Here is a 14,030-nt window from a genome sequence, read left to right as displayed (position 1 = left end):
TGAAATCTACGGTTTTAATAGTTTTCAAGTGTCGAATTCTAGAGTTTAATTGTCTATTCCGACAATTTTTAAATGTCGAGTTCGACAGTTGAAACATCTAACCCAACAGTTTGAAATGAACTATCTGATAGTTGAATTGTCAAAACTATAGGAAAGCTTGAAAACATGTATTTGGTACCTTGAAAGAAAAAAGGTCATAATCAATTCTCAACTACATTATCACAACATTTTCCCAAAAATAAATAACTCAATACTTCATTAAATATGAAATCTGCACATTTTGTAAATGATATTGGTAACTTTACCCTTCAAAAATATTTCAAAAACCAAACACATCGATAAATAAGCGTTTCAAAAATTTTAAATAAAAATGACCATGTTGTATTTAACATTTATAGAATATAATGTATAAGATAAAAATATAAATAATTTCTAATAGCTAACATCTCAAAATGAATGATGAATTCAATAATAAGAAGATGCGTGTTAATGTTAACTTTTAATTTATTTTATTTTATTTTTTTTAATACCAAAATTCATATTACGTTATATAATAATCATATATCCAATGTTTATAATATACAAATTAAATCATCATACCATAACATTAATAACATTCAAATTAAGCATTAAATGCTCTTAAAAAGGTATCACTAAGGGTATTTTGAACATTTCACACCAAAAGTGACCTTTTTGAGCATCTTTAGTGAAAATGAATTTTTTTGTAAATTTTCAAACTTAGTGACATTTATGAAAATTTCCCTCAAGTAATTTCCATTTTAATATAATCAAGTTCTACGTAGCCAATTATTGCTAAACTAACTACGCATATAAAGATTCGGAAAAATTATGCCGATTACTGAAATTTAAAGAGCAAAAGTCAAGTCAAAGTGTTTGTTGGTCATTGTCCATTTCAAACTATGGATTCAACACAATTAAAAAAAGAAGAAGAAATTATCAAAATCAAAATGATTTTCAATATTTAAATTATAATTTCTATCTCGTAGAAATTGTCAATTTTCCTTTCATTTCAATCGCACAACAATGAGCTTCTTATACACGAGTATGCTTGAACCCTATTTTCTTTTGAGAATGTATTTTGGAATAGTAGATTGATGGAGAATGTTGGTTAAAAAACAAAGAAATTTTTTGAATTTGCGTTTAATACTATTTTATTGAAAAATTTATGGTTAAAAAGAAGCAAGAGAGAAAAATATATTTTATAAATAATGAGAATCAAACAATGACATATTCTTCTCGAATATTCTACATATAACAGCAATTCAGTCATTTCTAATATTCTACAATAAGCTCTCAACCTTCCAAAATCAATGTAGATCGACCTCAACCTTTAAAAATAACCTATACATTTCTAACATTTGAAGAAATATGCATGGTGTGTCACTATTGACAGAGCCCGACCATTTTGACGTTTAATATCACATAAAAAGACAACTTTGCCTTCACTTTGAATAAATAAAAAAAGGTAAATTGCATTTGGCGTCTCAAAACTTTCCAAAAGTATTGTGAGGTACATAACCTTTTATTTTCAACATATTTTCCTTTTCTTATTTAAAATGATAAAAAAAAGAACAAATAAAAAGGAAAGGAACTATAAAAATGAAAAAAACAATCATTTTCGCATCCCACCCCTTCCCACGACCAAATCACCGCTATTCATGTTAGATTGTGTGACAAGAATTATCCAAAAAAAAAAAAAACAAAAACAAAATTTTCTTTAATTTAAAAATTCAAGATCCTCCCTAAATATTCACGTGTATGTAATCAAGAAACTGTGATTAAGAATTTATCCAAATTCGATAATTAATTCTTAAACTTGATATGGATCATGAATTTTCATCTTTTGATCCTAAAAACTTAATACTTCTAACCTTCAAAGTTTTTTATGATTCTTCAAAATCAAGATTCTATCAAAAATCAAATTATGAACTGATGGACCATGAAAGGAGCAAGAAAACGAGATTTTCTTTTTTCTTTTTCCTCTCTTTTCTGTTGTGAAATTTCAACCCTCTAGAGTACTATTTATTGGCTTTTTCAATCTCCAAGTCCATATCAAATTAGGTCTCAATTGATTTAATTGCACAATGCTTCCTGAACTTTAATCACAATTACAACTTAACCCAAACTTTCAAGTAATGGCAATTGATCTCAGGCTCCCAACTTTCTATCAATTCTCAAGCTCCCAACTTATCAATATATTCGATCAATCAAATTGATGTCACTCATTGATAAATAAAGAACCATTAAACTTACAAAAAAATAAAAATAAAAATACGCACCACTATGTCTAGAGGTATAAATGAAGTACTTGACGATCAAGTGGAATCTAATCTCCACACAATCGTGCTTAACTATTTCTGTGGTAAGGACAAATTGCAAACATAAATAGTAAGTATATCAACACTACAATTTTTCAATACTAGGTATTAATTCTTGTACATTAATCGTGAGCAAATTAGTTATAATCAAAATATTAGTCATGTCACACTATACTTCTCAACACAAACATCCATCGTATGTTATTTCAAGTAATCATAGACTCCTTAATATGTGTGCTCAATATTAAACAAGTGAGATAACAATAAATAAATACAACAAATACAATAAATAAATAAAATTATTTATTATATTTATTATAAATAAATACAATAAAAATTATTATATATCACAATTTGATATTTTAGTATTTTTATTATTTTGATATTTTTTTTTCTATTTTCTCACACATATGTTAGTATATATGGAATTTAAATTTATTTAATTTTTATAGGTTGAATTAGCTCTAAAAACAATCCTAGAGACTATTAAAATTGAGGAGACAAAATGCCCCCCAGGGCATTTCTCCACTGGCAAAGGACAGGTTCTCTCAAAGTTGACAGATCAAAGGTCGTGTGTTCGATTCTTGGGGTTCTTGGAAAGTAAGGCACATACTGGAAGGTAGGAGTGTTTTGAAAGACAAGGCGCAACATAGGTTGGCTCACTAGACACTTTGACAGTTCAGTTGGAGAGATGCTCGGACCCTGGTCAGTTGGAGGCACATCCTGCGATTTAACAGGTCTGTGTGAAGAAGGGCCGGATCACAGATCCAAGGAATAGTCGTCGAAGGCGGACACCTTGATAAAAAAAAAAAAAAAATTTGAGGAGACAAAATTTCAATAACTGATCAAGAGAATGGGGGGAGCCAAGGAATAATTTTTTACTAAGCTGATACATAAAAAAATAAAAAATCGTTAGAAAACAAAGAATTTTCATTTTAAAAAAAAAATGCATTTCAAATTTAGTTGGGGATCAGGGCAGGTCTTGGCTAGTCTTCCCACCCTATGTCCTGCAAGAGGAGTTGGAAGCAGAACCGACCCCCAAGACAGTGATTGAAGAACTACCAGAGAAACCTCCTGTAATCAAGGTTGAGCCACCTTCACAAAATGTTTAAATTTTGTGTAAAAGATCTATTTGTTTGTCCCCCCGAACCCAGCCTTGCTGTCTTTCACTGTGTTCGTCCTCCCATGACTCTCCCTCCACCAAATTCCCCATAATCACAGCTCCCCGATGGCTTCCCAAAGGTTCCAAGCCTCGTTTCTCCGCTCCTTCTCGCGTTCTCGATTCTTCAGATCCCCATTTTCCACTCCCGAACCTAGAACTCCCACTATTTTCTCGCCCTTACCCCATTGGCCAACACTATTTTTGTTTCCATTTTTCCCTTTTAATTTTAAATAATATTATGTTAAACTCATGGGCTTCTAATAATTATCTAGGCTTTGCAATTAATTGTGTTATATCGTACTTAATCGGGCTAATTATCTTTTATGGTCTGAACTCTTGTTTTATTTTATTTTATTTGTTTATCCTTTTATTTTTACAAATGCCATTTCAAGATTCATTTGTTCTAAACTAAATAAATATATTTTGATTTATAATGATTATCTTATTGAGAATTTAATTTTGACTTTAAAGTGGACTAATCAGAGCTTGAAATTATAACCCATGTACTAACACACCCACACATGTTCGTTCACTCGTTAGAGAGAGTTACATGGAAGAAAGCTGAGGATGAGCGACGGGATGGAAATTTCTTGCTTTCTATACTTTATGCACAAGGTTCAAGATAAATTTGACTGAAATTTTCTCTCTCTTACTTATTACACTTAAAATACAAAAAATCAAAACAACATGTTTGTGCACAGCTTAAAATCCCCAAACCCATGGTTGACCATGTTTGGGGTGAAGCTAATTGGCTATCTTGTGAGCCACACGAAGTGCGGGTCTCTTACTATACGTGGCTTGTGAGATAGCCAATAAGTGCGTCCAAACATGCTTCCAAGTTTAAACTCCAATAAGTTGTGCCAAACATGTTCTAATTTCTGTTCTAACAAAATCAACTTAGAGTTGCATGGCATAAATATAATTTTAGTATTTGTTATTTCAGTTAAATACAATTCAACTTCATTTATACAATAAATATTTGTCAAAAAATCAAAATTTTATCAGAGATATGATGTAAATCTACAACAAGAGTTCTAGATGAGATTGAATTCTAATTTCAAAATTCAAGACTTGGGCCATAAAAAAGTAAATACTAAAGGGCAACTTTCAAAAATACACTTAAAATTAGGGGGGGGTGTTGAAAAAACATATGAATAGTTTTTTTAAAGTAAAAAATACTGTGTAAAATTATAAAATGACATAATGTCAATTTTTTATAAAAATCTGTCACTTTTTTGGGGAAAAAAGAATATTGACATAAAAAAAGTGACACAATGTCACTTTTAAAAGTTTAGTATCGCTTTTTAATTAAATTTTTTTATATAATATTACTTTTATTAAAAAGTGATGATGTTTGTCACTAAAATGTGATAGAAATTAAGAAAGTGATTGAAAAAAAGTCACAAACACAAAAAAATAAAATAAAATTATAATAGAAACCAAGAATGTGACTTAAAAAATTTTTACAAACATTAAAAAAAAAAGTGACAAAAATTCAACAAAGTGACAGAATTTTAAAAAAAAAAAAGTGACAAATTCAAAAAAGAAACACAAATTAAAAAGTGGCAAACATTCAAAAAAGACAAAATAAAAAAAATAAAAAAAAGGTGATAATATTAAAAAAGTGACAAAAATTAAAAATAAAAGTGACAACCATTGTCTCTTCTCTTTCTTCATTCAGTTCCAAGCATCTTTAATTCAATCCGCCGACAAAATACCAATTGAAATGCTAAGCATCTTTTTAACTCAATTTACTGTCACTGTCATCTATCAACAAAGCCAACCCATTGATTGATCTCTACCAAAAAAAACCACTATCACAACAATGACAAGCACATAATAACAAGAATAAACAACAGAAAACCAGACAGGATTTTAAACTGGGAAAGAGTAGACTAGAATTCAGGATGCAACTTCCAAGGATGAATAACAAATCCACTGCCGTCAATGCAAATGAATTGTAGTCATTCTTGATAATTGCAGTAACAATAATGTAGATAACTTAATAACAAAGGAAATGACAAAGAAGTTAAGCACACCATAAACCGAGTTGCAAACATGAAAAGCACATAAGCCACACCTCTGCATCTTCACCATCTGCCTTTACAGAGCCAATTACCTTTTCGGCCTTTGTTCGATGAAAAATGCGAAATAAGTTGATAAAGTTAATAATGATAAAAGCAATCAGCAAATTTGCAAAGCCCAATCTTAGCAAAACCCCTTCAATGAATTATAAAACAAAGACACCAGGTAAGGTAGTTGAAGTAGCAAGAATTTAGGAGTTATGCGTGAAGATTTCTTGAAAGGGAATCGTCGGAGACAATAGTGAGAAAAAGCGAACTCGTGTACGAGGAGAAAAAGAATCGAGAACCTCATCAACGCGAACTTATCAAAGATCAAAAGTTAAAGCGAAATTTGATTCCATAGATTAAATTTTGCCAAACTTGTACAAAAGCAACCAAGTAGCAGTTTGCTAACATTTTGAACTTCTGGTCATGAAACTGATTCACAGACACAAATATCTTCAGTCATGGATATCCAGTGGCACTGTTGCAGTCTGTGATTCAATCATCTATAATCATCACAGTGCTCAATTATTGGGACCGATTGACCAATAATGCAGGAATTGAGATTGAATGAATTTCACTTGTTGTAATTGAAGTATTGAATAAGATCACAAATAACTACAAACAAGATTAAAGTAAAGAAATAAAAGAACTGGCAGAGGAACAATGTTATTTTATTCAATCAGTGAAAGGAGAGAATTACAGCAATAATGACTTCAACAATATTGAAAGAGGAGCCTTGTATTTATAGTATAAAATATAGCCCTAAAAGAGTCCCAAAAAAGGTAAGAAATCTATGCCATTATTTTCTCTATCTTGCTTTTTAAGTCTGACATAAGACATGAATATACTGATGTGTAACTTCATGGGACCCTTGGTCTGTAACTGTTTCCTGAATAATTGTTGGGGCAATTGTGTGGACCTATTGGGACGGTTGTCCATGTGTATCTTATGGTGGAAATCCTAATGGATTGTGGGATGTCCTGGCCACTCTCCATGTCTGACTTTGGAAAAGAGTCATCGTATCGGCCACTTAAGTCTTCAAGATGCTAAATTGACTTTGCATTATATATTGAGGCTATAGCTGTGTGTCTTAACCTCGGGCAACGAACTCTAACTTTGCAGTATTGTACGACCTAGGGCGTATAGCTCATAGTTCGTCTTCTTTACATAGCTTTTATGTTTAACACTTTCCTACAGATGATGCTAACGGAATAGTTAAGATAGGACTTTCTGAACCTGTTAGGAGAAATAAGGTGTCATTTGCTACTTTGATGAACCTGCAAAAAGAGGTTGGGTCTTTTTTCCCTGTGTTTACCTCTAATATGAGTATTAGTGATTTGTTTCATAGATATTGATTTACAGAATAGGGAGAGAATGCCAAAAAAAAGTGTTTTTTGAAAAAGAAAAGTCTCCATACCTGATACGCCTATGAAGTAATTATAGGCACCCGGCGTCGTGTAACCTCTAGGCGGTTATCATCTACATTTACAATGCAACACACCTACTCATCGGACGATTTTTACCCACTTGTTAAGTAGTTAACCTCTACCTACATATTGGATAATGGACTAAGTGATAACTGTCAAACGGGTTTAAATCAATTTAAATGATGTTTGGGCGGTTTGAGTAGTAGTGGTTTGCCTAGCAGTAGTCGAGCTAGCACAACGATAGTCAAGCTATCATAGGCGGTAGTCAAACAAGTATAACGACAATCAGGTAAGCGTAGGGAGTCAACCCAGCTGGTGATAGTCAGGCTAGCATGGTGATAGTCAGGCTAGCACAGTAGAAGTTACCTGACAATAGCGGGAGTTGCCTTCACATGATTAGACATTGTACTACAATTATTTGAACCATATAACATCAACTAGAGAGCTCATGCACCGATAATCAAGTCGACAATTGACCTGCGTCTGGGAAAAAATGGGAGAGGAGGAAATGACCAACATTCTTTTGTCAATGGGAATGGGCTAATAGGCCTACGAAATCATTGTTAATGGTTTTATTGGGCTTATTTATTGAGCTTAATTTTGTAAAGAAAAAACAAAATAAGGCGAACAAAATTACATCCACAGAGCCAGCTAAGGTAGCCATGGGGCCTAGGTTGGAATTGACTCTACTAGTGTATAAGACTATACATTATTTACAATTTTTGACTATGCACTATTTAAAGTTTAACAATGTTATTCGACAAATATGTACATAATAAAAAAAAGCTTTTGAATTGTACTCACGGACAAGATATTGATACTTGAGCTGAAAGTTAGGTATATTTTTGTACATCCCACAAGTTTTCGTACATCCATCATATTCATTCACTTTTCTAATTGGTTTAGGATCTTCTCTTCTAATTGATCATCATCAATTCGGAACATACAATGGATCCTTGGTAGTTTGCACTCCATGATTCTCATTATTACACATCCTTAATAACTCATTACAAGGATTCCATTAATAGATGGTTTTTAAAAGATTTAGATTGATTTCAAACATAAAAATGCATATAGAGTAAATATATTCACATCACACTCTTTAGCCAGTATTTGACAATTATTTTTTAGGAAAAATGAGTTTATGAATAGTAGATTTTTTTAAGAATGCATGGTTAAAAAATAATAAAAATTTTGAGTTTATATGAAGAATATTTATTATGAAAATCTGTGGTTGAAAATGAATATGAAAAAAAAAGAGTTTTGAAAGAATAGTTGTCAAACAGAGGCTTACTTGATTCACTACATTATAAACGCACTCAATTAAATCACATATTTTGTAAGTAAAGCACAATTTTTTTTATAAATATAAACTTGCTTAATTAAAAAGAAAAAAAAATGTAAAACGGAAGAAATACTGTATAATGTATATGACAGTCATGATTCCTTTCCTTTTATCTTCTTCAAATAACTCAAGTACTCCCTTCCTAAATAATTCAACAGAAAGCACAAGTTGTAAAATTTTTAACCTTTTTTTCTACAACTTCGCTGTATACTATTCTTAAAACTTAATTTAGTGGGTAGCTTTTAAAATTTTGTCAAATCTCGCATTGTTTGTTTGACCGGATGTTAACAGAAAGAAATATACACTCTCTTCTTAAACTTGTTCAAACTAATTTTCATTTTTCAGAAAAACTCCTAAACGAAGAAGGGTTAAATTAGAAAAAGCAACACGATTATGAAAGAGAAGAAAAAACCTTTTTTTTAATGGATGTTAATAATATGTCACTTTTGACCATTTTAGCAAATTCCTTTGAAATTTCATAATTTTTAATCAGATTTTCATGGATTTTATAGAAATCTATTCAAATTCACGAAATTCATTATAATTTATAATATTTTAAAATTTATCAAAATCTCAATTGAGAATATCCCTTAATCTTCTAAAAAATTATCAGAATTGTACTTTAAAAAGTGCTATAAAAAACCACTCACAGCTCGTACTTTAAAAGATCCCCATAATCGAAATTATTAGAAATGTGCTTTTCTATTCAAATTCATAATTTTGTGTTATTTGATTGATATTTTTTCATGGAAAACATTTTTATACTTTTGGTAATGTGATCATATTTTCCTCGAAATTTTTTTTTTTGGGGAGTAAGATTTTATTTTTCAGGGAATTCACTAAAATTTTATTTTTTAGGGAATTCACACTCTTTCTTTTTCTCATTTACTCACCAATAAAAAATGGACAAGTAAAATCTTTTCTAAATTAAAAATTAAATCAATCAAACATATTTAATTGAAAAACTCCATCAATACCAAAAACTCCCAAATAGGCCCTAATTATATTCTCTTAATTCAATGCAATGTATGTTCATTTATGGTGTGTTTGATTGTCTATATATATATATATATATTTCAGTGAAGGAAGAAGCCTGCCAGCTTACTATACTAAGGGAAGAGGGTGTTATTTAACAGTGGTAGGGGAAGTAGTCCCGAAGCACAACCAGACTCTTGTTCTTCCTCTTCAGCGGCCAAAGCATTAATAAGTTGTTTTATTTTCGTTTTGAGTTTACTTCCTGGACGCCCACGCAGCGGGGATATGGGGTAAACAGGGGGGCAGACAAAGCTTCAGGGGGTAAATCCGCTAAGTCCAGCTAGTCCAGTCAAGCAAGTCTAAGCAATTCTGCAGTAACTTCTATTTTTTAATCCAAATGGCATAAATAACCATTCAAAATGTCCTTCTGGACTAGTGAAGGCTGTCCATTCTATTGAATCTGGGTGCATTTTTACTTGCCAAAAACCGAATTTTAAATCAAACTTACTAAAAATATTACAATCTTGAATCTTATTTATTAAAACTGTCATCATCTATTGTATTATCATTTAATCTTTTATAATTAGTTACCATTCTACTTTTTCCTCTAATAATTTCTGAGTGTTTTCTAACTATAAAAGCTGCTGATCTGTGTGGACTTTCTGATTTTTTAATTACTCCTAATTTTAATAAATCTTTTATATGCATCTTAAAATCTTCCTGATCTTGGTTTGTAGCTTCAATATTTTTTGTTTTTATTATATATTCTGGATTTTTTATTTTTATTTCACAAAAAACTTTATCTTTTTCCCAATATTTTAATATATTTTCTCCTAAAATTTCTAGTTTACTAATCATATTTTCTATGTCTTGTTCTGTTACTAACAGATTATATATTTTTTCAATTTCTACAAAATCTAAACATATTTCTTCTTCTTCCTTAAAGCTTTCATAATATTCTTCTAAAAAATTTAAATTTTCTAATTCTTCTTTTTCTATTAATTGGCATTCTCTTTCTCTACTGCACTCACATTCTTTTTCTTTTTCTATTATCCCACCACGCTTCTCAGAATACTCTGATGGAATAATTTTAGTATAAGTGGGTGCACAAAGTGTAAATTTTTGTAATTGCAAATAATCTTTACTAATTATTATGCTACCATTATCTTTTAACAAAAAACTTAATCCTAAAATTAAGTCTGTATTTAAAGATAATTCTCTTACCCATATTGAGTCTTTAGGTAAACTATATTCTGTACTTCTTCCACAATTAGTCTCAAAACTAATTCTTGCTGGTTTTAGGATATCTTGGTAACTATAAAAATTTCCATCCATTTGTTAGGCTTCTATAGGTTCCTTTGACTTTATTATATATTTTTCTGGTATGATTCTTTTATTAATTACACAATGACTACATCCTGAATCTATTAAACCTAAACAAATTATTTCAAAATTTTCTATTCTAACATAACATTTTACTTTAATACTTTTTAATTTTTCTGAATTACAAAAAACTTGAACTAATTCTGGTTCAGGAGTGATTTCTGGGTTTTTTCCTTTTTTATTTAATTCCAAAAGTTCTAATTTCTGTAAAATATATCTTTGCATATCTTCTAAGTTTTCTATTATTTTTCTTAATATTTTTATTTCTGATAATTCTATTTGAATTGAATCATTCTGATTTTCTTCTTCAAATTTTACTAAATCTTTTTGTATCAAGCATTTTTTACATGCTTCTAGAAAACAATCTTTACATTTAGCTCTTAATTTTTTACTAGGATACCATTTACATAAAAAACATGGTATACTATCTGAACCTGTTTCTTTTATCCATTTATGTTTACATTCTAATTCTATATCCATAAATTCTAATTCTTCATCTAAATCTGATAAATTTTTAATATTTGAAAATTCTTGTATGAAATTTTCATAATCTGATTGTTCTTCTGAATTACAATTATTATTATAATCTTCTATTGATATAAAACTATATACTGACTCTTTATCTGAAATATATTCATCTATTTCTAACAAATCTTCATTAGTACATTCTACTAGAGTACTTCTTTTATCATTATTATTTATCTTTTTTGGACATGTCTTAGCTAAATGATCTGTTTCTCCACAAACATAACAATTTAATTTATTAGGATAATTTCTTTCTGGTTTAAATTTTCTGACATGTCTACTTCATCTAAATAAGGCTTTCTTCTATTAGATTTTCTAAGATAATATCTTTTCTTAAAAGGTTGACTAGTTTTCCTTTTATCATATTTTCTTTTATTCTTTTCTCTAAAATTATTATCATAAATCTGAGGTGTAAAAATATCTTTATAAAATTTATAATCTGTCTTTTTTAGTTGATTCTGAATTTGTAATTCAACACATTTTTCTTCTAAACATTGCATTATGAATTGTGTTCTTATTCCTATACTCCATAAATGATCTGGTCTTTCTATAACATTCTTATTTTCATTCCACTTTTTTTTTTATTTCTAATTCTAAGGGACCTGGTAATTTATGGAATAATTTTTTACCTAATTATTGATTAAAAGTATTACCTGATATAGAAACAAGATAATGATATTCATTTAAGAATTGTTTAACTTCTTTGCCTTTAGTCCATCTATTTAAGCTAAGTTGTTCAAGATTTCTAATAGCTTTATTTTGAATTATTATATGTCCTGTATTTGGATCTGCTCCTGTTAATAATTCATGTATCTTACTAAAAAAATTATAAGGATTATTTCCTAATGCTACTAATGCTTCAAATTCTGTCTGTTTATCTTTCTTAAAAGCTTCCCATGTAGTTTTAGCACTTTCTCCTAAAAATGTTTCTAAATATCTATACATTTCTAATTATTCCATATTATCTGCTAATCTAATATAATGACCTAATATTGTATTCTTCCATACTTCTATTATATTATTCCAAGTTTGAGGGTCATGTGCTGTAATGTTTAATATCTGTGGTTTATGTGGTGTCTGAAATTCTATTTTAGGTTCTAAAGGTCTAACTTTTCCTCTAACTATATAATTTCTTTCTTTATTATTATAATTTGTATAAGGTATTCTGGGAGGATGACCACCTAGGTATTGATATTGTTCTGGTTCTGTTTTAATTTACATAATTTCATCTGTTAATTCCTTATAATTACTATCCTGTGAAATTTCTGTTTTATTTTCAATTTCCTCTATATTAATTCCTACTCTTATATTTTTAAAATTATCATAATATAAATATTCTGTTTCTCCTATTTGTTTATTTAAAAACAAATGATCTTCTAATTTTAAAAGTTCTGTAGGAGATAATTTCATTTCTAATTCTTTAGGATAAATAATTCTGTCTTCTATTTCTATTTCTACTTATGTGACTATAATTTCCAAACCTTAAACTAGTTCTTCCATGTAAATCTTTATATGTTATAGCTTCTTGAGGAGTTAAAATTAGTTCTTGAGTTTCTAAAAATTTTTCTAAGTCCCATTCTAATCCTGCTAAAAGTTCTGAATCATAAGTTTTAGGCTTAATCATTTTTATTCCTTTACTACTCATTAAATTTATTACTTTATCTATGTATAATTTATATTTTGTTTGAGAATTATTACTACATCTTCCTAAAAATCCTATACTTATTAATAAATTTTCTCCTGAAACAACATCTTCATATCCATGTGTTTGAATTTCTATTTTAATTTTTTCTGAAAGATTACCAAAGAAGGGGGGGGGGTCCCTGAAAAAGGTTATTTCAAGGATTTGAAGGTTGTTGTAGGGGGTTGTTAAAACAAATTATGAAAAATCCTACTCAGTACTCTTCTTAATTTAGATGTCTTTTTCTTTTGATAAAATAATATCCTTTTTTTTTTTTAAATTATGCTATCTGAGATATATGAACTTGGGCCTAACTCCATTCTTGTAAGGACACCATTGGCACTCCCTTAACAAGAATTCTTAAAACAGTGATCCCTTTCACTCTTCTATGCGTCTCCTAGCCTCTTCACTGGGCCTTTACGCTTTGAGAGGTCACTCAGGGCTTATTTTAAAAACAGTTTAAACTTTTAACTTGAAGTTAAGACATGCTATTATCATATACTCAGCGTGAAACATAAAACTCTTTTACAAAAATCATAAAACTTTTACAAAATGAAAAATTTATGAACAGAAAATGTTCTTACAAGATCTGGAACTAATATTAACTATTAGCACCATATCTTAGAACTATAAAGCATATCTACCGGAATGATCCATCGGTAGTTTTTAAAACAACATATTTTTATGGGATATTATTCTATCTAAAAATAAGAACAATTAAGAATTTCCCTTTCGGGAAGAAAAGAAAATTAGAACATCTTTGAGATAACTCAAGGCTTTGTATTGTATAAATTTTCTTGTGTGTTTACAAATGAAAGAATGATCTCCTTTTATAGGAGAGAAAAGAGAGAGGAAGCGTTTTTCAAAAGCAAGGAATCTTTGCTTTTTTCAAAACGTCAAAAAGAAAACAGTAAAAAGCTATCTATTTTAATTTTTTCTGAAAAATCTTTTGTGGTTAATAAAAAATCTGGATTACAATATATAATTCCATTATTATCATTCATATCTACTTCTGTACTAGCTATCATACTTTTTTCTATGTTTTGAATTCTTTCATCATAAATAGTTAATAAAACTTTATTTCCTAAATTTTTTCTCATTAATCCTTTAATTCCTATTACTAT

Source organism: Olea europaea, chromosome 1 (genome assembly GCF_002742605.1).
Source record: "Olea europaea var. sylvestris chromosome 1, O_europaea_v1, whole genome shotgun sequence".
Lineage (NCBI taxonomy): Eukaryota > Viridiplantae > Streptophyta > Magnoliopsida > Lamiales > Oleaceae > Olea > Olea europaea.
Note: the sequence above shows the minus strand (reverse complement) of the source record.